Raw genomic sequence first — 10,965 nt, 5'->3', positions numbered from 1 at the left:
TATGATAACGAAGACAACGACCCCACAGACTACACCGAGGACGATGTTTATGATGAGGATTACGAATATTCGCTCAAAGGTTTCAAATGCATCTCGAAGCAGTTGACCATTTTGACAGTGAATTCAAGTGAATTTAAAGTCAGAAGCCGCGGGTACTTTGTAGAATTTGACCCCAAAAATGGTGACCCCACGCCGGACCCACCTCCACCCTCTAATGTGATCCCATTTGCTGTGGGAGGATCGGTGGCTGCGTTGCTGCTGGTGGCGCTGATCGCAGCCATCGTGGTGGTGAAGAAAAGGGAAAAGGCCTCTAGGAAGGAGGGAGGAGCGGCCGCGATTTCTGAACCTTGTTTACAAAGGGACACAGAGATGAGTGGCGATCTAGGATGCACTGAGAGGTTAGCTCGCGAAGATGAACACGATCCCTAAAACAGCTCTTCTGATGCTTACAAGAAATCTGATATTGAACTGTCCATTCCCGTGTCTCTGGAATTGTCACATAAGTCATCTTAGCATCTTAGCATTTGACAATGGCCATTAACATTTTTAGACTCACAGTTTGCAGGGGTTTCTGCATGAGAATGACTAATGCTCAATTCTAGCTTTGGGCTTCTGTTTTAATGCATTTGCCTCTTGCCTATGATATGTCTCCAACAGAAAATAAAGCAATATTGTTACTATTTTTCTTCCCGTTGCCAAATGATGAATGTACTTTTCAATGCAAGAACAGTTGAAAGATGGTCTGGGTTGCTCCATCAAAAAACATCTATGGCAATGGGTTTGTGTTGAGAGGGTACATGAAAATAACCGATCCAGAACGACAAAACACAATAGCTTGATGTTGTGCACCGGTCTGATAGTTTAAGACCTCTGGCTCATGCAATGCCACTACAAAATGGTACGGTTATAACTGGACATCAAATTATGTCCTGAAAAAAGGCAGAACCAGAACCAGAGTGGCTGCTCTCTTGTCAACTGAAAGCATATCACTAATTATAGGGGAAACAAAACATGATGTTGCACAATGTTCCACCGGTATAGCCTTGATGATTCTGCTGTTCTCAAAACATACGTATCCCTGATAGTGGCGCTCAAGGATGGGAAAAAATATGGGTTCAAGCGCCGGATTATAGTTTTGCAGACCATGTGAGGGCCCGTTATATTTGTTATATTCAGGTCTGCTAAGCTCCTTTTCCTATCAGTGCTTATAGTTTCATTTCATATTTCGTTTTTTTTCTCTCCTCGGTCAAGTTTCTAAACCTGTACATATTGCTTCAAAACACATTCAGTTATATGACAATAGTTTTTTATTTTCATAACCCTTTTCACCAGTGCATTTGCCATTTAATATTCAGAACTCAATATATATGAACTCAATATATGCTGCATATCAATGGGAACAGTGGAGCTGTTCTCGCTGCTTTGTCAGTTTATTCAAGTCTGGTAGCGTATTTGGAGTAGAAATCCTCAGTATGTCAAGCACATGTTCGTCTTTCAGCCTTAATCTGTGCTTGGACTTGTAGACGTTCATGACTGAGAAGGTTTGCTGCAGATGTAGGTGGATGATAACAAGAGCAACCTGGCCTCGCTCAATGATGTGTAGACTCAGGCAGAGTACACGTCTCAAACTTGTCTCTGACCATGGAGTCGCAGAAACAGAAGATATTTTGCTATAATATATATTGCTTTGATATATTTGCTAATGTTTTGACACAGCAATCACAACTGGAAACAGCTAAAGACATGGCAAAATGCATATTGGTACCAGCAGGGGGTGAGACTATGGCCACAAAAACTGATTCCAAGTGCTGTAATTCTGATCATTTAGATCATGTAGTAATAACAATGTAATGATAATAATATCTTATATATTCTCATAATCAGTTGAAGCTCTGAACGGCACGTTGAGACACAGGGCAGGGTTCAGGCTGAACAGGGATTTGCAGAAAGATTTTGTTTGAGTTTGTTTCCATGGTATCTTACTTATATGGAAAACGAATTGGAGAACTGGAGTTTTTTTCTCCTCCAGACAGCAGTGCGGCCTGTGCACTGCACCGGTTCCTGGGCCGGTTTTCCTGTGTTTTTATTTTAGATTTGTAGTTTAGATTATTTATTTTTGTTAGTTCCCTAGTTGTATGAAACAAATTTTTAAATACAACTAAGGGACTGTCCCGTTCCGCCTTGGATTGGGACGGTGGGTTGAATGGAGAGAGAAATAAATAAAAACAAATAACAACAAACAAATAAAAACAGTGTCTTTTTATTTTAGATGTATTTATTTTCCTCTGTTTCCTTTGGACAAAACAAAGAAAGTCCTGTGCCTCCTATGCCACATCACACATGTCTTCACATAGCTTTGCTGTTACTATGGGACTTAATTTGGTAGAAACTGGATTTCTTTTTTGTGTAAATACTCTTTACTTGTAAATAATAAATCCTGGACTTCAGTCACTTTCTCAGCCTCCGCAGAGCCATCGACATCGACGGCTTGGGGGCCATAGTTTGCCCATGCCTGTTGTAGCTGGTTCAAAAGAATTCTATCAATAAATTTTCCTCCCTACTTACTTTGCTTGATTGTTTGGTTTAACAGCTTTGTTACATTTTTACCCATTTTTTTTTTAAATTACTTACTTACTCATTTAAGTACGATGGATGAACGATGATGACCTTCAATTCATTTAAGCTCATCACTGTTTGCTGTATCACACAGAAAAGGTCAAAGCTAAAAAACAATTCTCATTGGGAATTTTTTTTTCAAGGAAAGCGGATGAATTTATTAAAGTGTCACAGATAGACTGTGCTTACAGACAAGGCATGTGCAATAGCATTTGTTAAACCTATAACAAGATAACCTTTCCGTCCACAACTCAATAAACGTTGCAGCTAAAAACCCACAATGATGATTTGACACTGAGGTTGTTTCCTGTCTGTTACTTTTTCCCCATTTATAATAATAATGATAACCTTTATTTGTATAGTACCTTTGATTTACAATGTGCAACTCAAAGTGCTTTACGTTAATAGAAGGCCACCAAATAGCAAGAATAATAGCAAAATGCATTAAAAATAAATAGATAAATATTCTACTGTACTCATTCCAGATTTGGTTCATCAATTTGGGATCTCCAAACTTTCTATGAGTATAATATAAAGACAAAGTACAATAATGAAATAACTGAAATAATGAAATAAATAAATAAACAAATAAACAACCAAATAAATAAATAATCAAACAAACAAACAAATGAATGAATTAATAAATAAAAAGGGGGTGGGGGGAGACATAGGGTGAAAATGAAAGATTAAAAAAAGCAGGCCTTTGAATATATTTTAACCATGGAGAGAGGGAGGGTTGTTATTTTCAATAGTTCATCAAAAAATAATACAATTTGTTCATATTCACATTCTGTCCTCTTACCCTCCTGAACATCTCATAATGGCTCAGTGTATGAATTCATGTAGAACATATATGACACATAAACACTGCTCTTACACTGTACGCGCCATACCCAAGGATAAATGGAAAAGACTCAGGGTGAGTGTGGTGGCTTCCTGGGTTCCAGTGACTCTAGTGAGTCATCCTTCATCAAGAGAATGAAAAAGCAAACACTCCTCGTCTCTGCAGGCCGGTTTGGGAGAGATATTCTTCCAAGGAAAACTCTACTATTCGAGGAATAGGCTAAATAGTTGTTAACAAAGAGTAAAACAAGGTGTCTTTGATTCATATCTTGCACTGCATTGTAATTTTTGTGCATCAATATATTCTATTTTTTAAGTTTATGCATTCTATCTCTATATGGTTTTATAATGTATTTCTTTTACACTTTGTCTTCATACTTTTGATGTTCTGTGTAAAGCACATTGAATTGCCTTGTGAAATGTGCTATATAAATTAACTTGCCTTGCCTTGCCTTAAAGCTATCTACATGTCAAAAGGGTTGAATCTACAGAGAGGCTGCAGTTGCCATGTGCCGCTGGGTTTGGCATCAGCACAATGTTGACCCATGGAAAGGCAGAGCAGCAATTGTTGCTGGTTTGGATTTCCTTTTTTTTTTTTAAACCTGTGCTGTCAGCATGCTGGGCATACAACACAGAGAATCTGTATGCTATTGGATCTAGGACAGAGTTAGTCTGCAAGTGGATTTCAAGTTCTCAACCTGCAATGCAACTCTTTATTAATTCTTTAATCATAAAGAACTGCTGCAATAACTCTGTCCTGTGGATGACTTGTGGTATGAGAAGAGCACAGTGATTTGTTGTACAGAGCCGCCACCAATCCCCCTCTTTGGTGAACTATTTTACCATGTTTTGGTCTATAAACAACTAATCACTACTCCAAGAGGGGGAGAATAACCACCGGTGAGACAAATAAACATAGAACAGAACAACAACATGTACACAGAAAAAAAAAACATCGGACGACAACATGTTTTGAAAAGTGGCAGGAAAAAATGTTTTGAAAAAATGTCGAGGAAAACTGGAACAGAAATTGGGCACGTGGCCTCTTTCTGTCATAATTATGGCAGTAAATGAGGAAGAAAAGGAGAGGAATGCAACCAGGAGGGTGTTGGGTTGTGTTCAAAGCAGGTGTTGGTAGTGTGTGTGTCTGTGATGAGGCCGCCTGTGTATATATATATGTGTGTGTGTGTGTGCGAGTGTGTGTGTGTGTGTGCGAGTGTGTGTGTGTGTGTGTGTGTGTGTGTGTGTGTGTGTGTGTGTGTATGTTTGTGTGTGTCTGTGTGTGTCTGTGTGTGTCTGTGTGTGTCTGTGTGTGTGTGTGTGTGTGTGTGTGTGTTCATGGGTGAGTGTACAGGACTTATCCCAGTTGGTTCGGTTGTATAATGTTGGTTTTATGTCATGGCTCCTCCAAACAGCGGACAAGGCCCAGGAGCCACCCTTGAGTCCCACAGCCGTACAGACACCCCAAGGCTGCAAGAAAGCTCTGAGCACCCCTGGTGCTGACAGCGTTGCCCCCCCGGCCAACCCACCAGCGCCCCGCCACCCCGGAAAACCCCAGTCTTCAATATGTGCTGTTGGTGATTGCGGTTAAAATTGCGGGGTGTGGGGGTACGAGTCCTGCAAGCAAATCAAACCCAAATCACTCGTACCCCTCCTGCCCGCAGACTCTGGTCTGGTGGAGTGTTGTTCGGAGTAAGATTTGTGTGCCAGTGTATGTGTTCCTGGCTAATATGAGTCAAATAAAAATTTTGCGATGGATGAAAAGCACGTTGGGGCAGGAGCGTGACGGGCAAGATCGCAGCCGCCCGCCACATCCCCACCCACATAGCTCGCACCCCACAGGTCGCGTAAACCCTAGGCCTATTGTGTAGTGTATGTACTGAGTATGAGTTTTGGCACTGGGAGAGATTGGCAAGATCATCACAGGGGTGCAGCAGGCTGGGGAGCAGCCACGCGGACCCCTCCGCCCAGACCTGACTACGCCATAGCATGCCCACCTCCTGTACTCAGAGGCACCCAATGCACAGCGACCAGCCACGGGCACAGAGCAGCCCGCAATGCACCTCTGCCATGCCGGGCAGCTTCGTGTCCCCATCAGGCCCCTGGTCAGCCCCCAGCCCACAGAACAGTGGGCGGGAGACGGCCCCCCCGCCCACAGAACCCCCCCCCCCCCCCCAGTGATGAGCGCCCAGCGCACCGAGAGTGCCAGAGGACACCGAACACAAACTTACGCTGCTGCCGCCAGAAATGCCCGCAGAGTGCTCCTGATTTTCAAAAGATACAGTAAATTGGTAAATTCATGGTGACGCTTTATTCGGATCCAATGTTATTACTCAATCAGACTATGGGGCCGTTTTGCAGACACAGTTTAATCGAAATCAGGACTGAGCTAATCAGAATTAAATAAATCCAGAATTTAGAAATGCCTTTCTGAGACATTTCTTAATTCAAACTGAATTTGTTCTAGACTAGGAAGTCCTAGACTGAGGTCATGAAGGACTGGTCAGCTCCTTCTATCTGGTCTTGGTACCGGTCTTAGTCCAGATAATCAATTTTCTTTGTTGTCAAGGTTGACCTGGAAGTCCATGTTCATTAATCCAAAAATAATTGATTTAATTTCACCTTTCATCTAGACCTAGATTAACTCTAGCCCTCCTGCTGGAAATCATATTTATTTAAAGCAATACTAGGGCAAGTCTGAGACTATTTTAAATGACTGAGAAAGGCCATCTCAGTTAGTCCAAGTTAAAAATGTGATTTAGTCTAAGATTAGGCCTAATCTGTGTCTGCGAAACTGCCCCTATGAGTCTTTGTTAAAGTTGAGTCAATGCAGAAGTATCAAGTTGACGCTTAACACTAAGTTAAGAATCACGTTGTATACACTCTCAGGGTTTCCTAAATTTAACCATGTTTAACCTGATACATAACCATAACCATCTCATAACCAACAGGAAGCACATGCAATACTTGTCGACTCATTTTTAAGCTGATATCACCTCTCAGTCGATAAAGTTTAGTATTAAGATTGACTCAATTGTAAGTCAATTTATAGTCTTATTATATTAGATATAATATATATATATATTAAATATTATATATGTTTTTATAGTTTTTGTATATAGTTCATAGTATTTTTCTCTCTTCTTGTATTGCATGCTTTGCACATTTTGTTGGATAACTTTTTTCATATTGTGAGGTGGAAATAATTGCGTCAACATTTGCAGAGATTCCAAGTACAACAGGTAGCAGTTGATAAGGAGAGCCAAGCTTGAAATGTCTTTGTCTGGGGGAATTGGGCCACATCGAGCATCCAGAGCAGCTGCAGTGTGCTTTGGAGTGTCTTTCATGGAGCTCCAATGGAGAGCTTCAACATTATTCTCTCCCGAATAAAAGCTTTTCCTCATACGCCTGTTATGTTGGCACTGGTGTAAACACTGCCACCTCTCAATAAAGCCCCCCCCAGCACAGTACATGGTGGGTTGAGATCTGGTGGCTGAGCATATTTTATTATTTTTAGTATTTTTAGAGCTTATAGAGCTTATTGTGCGTAATCACCGGGTGTCATGACATTTCATTGTATATATGTATGACCGTATGTACTGTATATGTATGTGAACTTGAACTTGTACTTGAACTTGAGACAATATGAGACTGTGGGGATCCAAACACTGCACCCCCCATGTAAAATATTTCTGTTTCAGCTTCCACTGCTGCAAAATCTATTTATATTTCCAGAATATAAGCCTGTGTCTTGGCATGTGGCTGACCGTCAAAATATAGTAATGTAAAGAAATGTTGTGTAGGGCTCAAAATATATGATTAAAATCAAAACCCTTTGTTAAGATGGTCTATTTTCTGAATTGTCTGAGAGTAATCTTGTATCTCCAAATAAATATAGATGTTTTTTTATTTATATATATTTATAAATATTGTATGTCTTTATAATCTTTATATATAGTTTTTACTATTGTTATTATTTTTTTTACAGGAAACAATCAAAATAAAACACATAGTTAAATAAAAAGTCTACATATTATATAAAAAAATTATAACTTGATATATTACATCTTCAGTTTTATTTTTTAATGAGATGACCTTCATCCGTCATCGATTGGACCAAAATTCACTACATCATAATTATAATGCCGGAGGTTTAAAAGTCAAGAATATACCTTCAAAGGTTATTGAAGGAATTATTTTAGGTGAGATTTATAATTTACGGAGTTGACGCAGTGATTTGCTCATTTAATGAACATAGATAGATAGATAGATAGTGTCATGATCTCCGCCTTCTTCTACTTCCCCTCCCTCTCCTTACCTGTCTCATTAATCCAACTCCATTCACCTGCGCACACAGCTGTTCGCGCCAGATTGTCTTCGATGCTTGCACCAGACTCTCCAGCGTTCTCCGGACTGATTCCCCGCTACCGACTCTGCCTCGCTCAGACCACGTATCCTGCCTGCCCCCCCGCCTGTCTTCTGTCTGCACTCCTCGTTATCGAACCTGCCTGTCCCCGACGATGTATCCTGCCTGCTCCCTGCCTGTCTTCCGTCTGCTCTACAAATAAAAGACATTACCAAATATCCCTGCCTGTCTTTGTGCTGCAATTGGGTACTAACCACACCCGGTACAGTACATTCTGGCCAACAATGGACCCAGCACACAACCCTGAGTTGCTGGCATGCCTGGGAAGAGTGGAGTCACAGCTCCAACAACAGGAGGCTGTCCTAGCCTCCACCTCAGCGGATGCTCAGCTAGCAGCGGCTAGCCAGGAGCAAGGGCTCGCCACGCTAGCCGCCCAGGTCCAGCAGCTCGCCATCGCTCTCGGTCAGTTCATCCCGCCGCCTGCTTCCCCTGACCCACCTCCACCAGCACCGGTCCAGCCTGGGTACCCCCTGGAGCCCCGGGTGGGGGTTCCAGAACGCTACGCTGGAGACGCAGACGGCTGTAGTCCGTTCATCATGAACTGTTCGATCCTCTTCACTCTGCAGCCCCACACCTTCGCCTCCGAGGATGCCAGGGTGGCGTTCGCTGTAAATCACCTGACGGACCGCGCTCGGCTGTGGGGAAAGGCCGAGTGGGAACGACGCACACCAGCCTGCTCCTCCTCCCACGCGTTCGCCACCGAGCTCCGCAAGGGGTTCGGGGTGACATCACGGGGTCCTGATGCAGCTGGTGGTCTGGGGCGGAGGAGTGAGGGAGGAGGTCCTGGTGAGCCACACCTCCAAACCCTCCTCCAACCTACGCCCCTTGTGTCAGGCTCGGCTGCTGCTGCCCCAATTCTCACATTCCCTCGCCATACATATTGACTCTGGTTCCGATGTTAACATCATCGACCATAACCTAGCACGGCAGCTGGTTGTTGGTCGAGTTCTCCTGCCTCCTCCGGTTCCTGCCACTGCCCTGGATGGCCACCTCCTGGGGACAGTCACGCATCAGACGGTGCCCATCCGCATGCTCCTGTCCGGCAACCACCACGAGACGATACAGTTCTGCATCCTGCACTCACCTCGTCACCCTCTCCTCCTGGGGTTCCCCTGGCTCCGGCGTCACAACCCACACCTCGACTGGACCCCAGGGGCTATTCTGGGATGGACCTCAGCCACCCACCAGCTCCAGCTCCGCACCCGACATGTTGGGGGTCCCCGCCGAGTACCTCGACTTCAGGGAGGTCTTCAGCAAGGCCAAGGCGACATCCGTTCCCCCGTCCAGGCCATACGATATTGCCATCGACCTCCAGCCCGGCTCCACCCCCCCCCCCAGAGGCCGCCTGTACTCCCTGTCCACCCCGGCGAGAGAGGCCATGGACACCTATATTAACGAGGCCCTGGCGGCGGGCATCATCCGTCCCTCCTCATCCACGGCGGGGGCTGGCTTCTTCTTCGTGGAGAAGGACAAGTCGCTTCCCCCCTGTATTGACTATCGCGGTCTCAACGACATTACGGTCAAGAACCGTTATCCCCTGTCCCTCATCTCATCAGCCTTCGAACTCCTGGAGGGGGCCACAGTGTTCACCAAGCTCGACCTACACAATGCCTACCATCTGGTCCGGGTTCGAGAGGGGGACAAATGGAAGACGGCGTTCAACACTCCCTCCGGTCACTACGAATACCTGGTGATGCCCTTTGGTCTCACCAACGCCCCCGCCGTCTTCCAGGCCCTGGTCAATGACGTGCTCAGGGACATGCTCAACAAATTCGTCTTTGTGTACCTCGATGACCTCCTGATCTTCTCCCAATCCCAAGCTGAGCACGTCCACCACATCCAGACGGTCCTGCAGCGCCTCCTGGAGAACTCACTCTTTGTGAAGGCGGAGAAGTGTGAGTTTCACGTCCTGTCCGTCTCCTTCCTGGGGTACGTCGTAGGGAGGGGGACCATCCAGATGGACTCCACCAAGGTCTCCGCCATCACCACCTGGCCCACCCCGGTAACCCGCAAACAACTCAGGCGCTTCCTCGGTTTTGCCAACTTCTATCAGAGGTTCATCCAAGGCTACAGCATGGTGGCTGCCCCCCTCACAGCCCTAACCTCCTCCAAGGTGCCGTTTCTGTGGTCCGCCGCCGCCAACGACGCCTTCCTGGCCCTGAAGGCACAGATCACTTCAGCCCCCATTCTGGCATTGCTTGACCCCGAACGGCAGTTCGTGGTTGAAGTGGATGCCTCCGACGTGGGAGTCGGAGCTGTTCTGTCCCAGAGAACCGCCTCCGACCAGAAGCTTCACCCTTGCGCCTTCTTCTCCAGGCGTTTGACACCGGCTGAGAGGAACTACGACATCGGGAATAGGGAGCTTCTCACCGTCAAATTGGCCCTGGAGGAGTGGCGACACTGGCTAGAGGGAACCCAGCTGCCTTCCTGGTATGGACTGACCACAAGAACCTGGAGTATATCTAGTCCGCCAGGAGACTGAACTCCCGTCAGGCTCGTTGGGCGCTCTTCCTAACCAGGTTCAATTTCTCCCTCTCCTATCGGCCGGCAATGTCAAACCTGACGCCCTGTCCCAGCAGTTCCAGGAGGAGGAAGACGCTGCTGACCCTGACACATTCTACCGTCCTCCCGTTTAGTTGCCACACTCACCTGGGAGGTGGAAGAGAAGGTCAGAGCTGCCGCCTAGGACCAACCTGGACCGAGCGCATGTCCGCCCGACCGTCTGTTCGTCCTGCCTGACCTCCGGTCCGAGGTTCTCCAGTGGGCCCACAACTCCCGACTCACCTGCCACCCGGGGATCCAGCGGACGAAGGAGGTCGTCCAGCGTCGCCTTTGGTGGCCCTCCCTGGGTGAGGACGTCCGAGGGTTCGTCAATGCCTGCCCCACCTGGAACCAGCACAAACCCCATCTTCTTGCGCCTGCTGGTCTCCTACACCCACTGCTGGTTCCTCATCGCCCCTGGTCTCACATCTCCGTGGACTTCGTCACCAGTCTGCCACTGTCTAGCGGCAACATTACCTGACCGTGGTGGACTGGTTTAGCAAGATGGCTCACTTCGTGCCTCTACCGAAGCTCCCGTT

The sequence above is a fragment of the Zeus faber genome, assembly GCF_960531495.2.
Source record: "Zeus faber genome assembly, chromosome: 6".
NCBI lineage: Eukaryota > Metazoa > Chordata > Actinopteri > Zeiformes > Zeidae > Zeus > Zeus faber.
Note: the sequence above shows the minus strand (reverse complement) of the source record.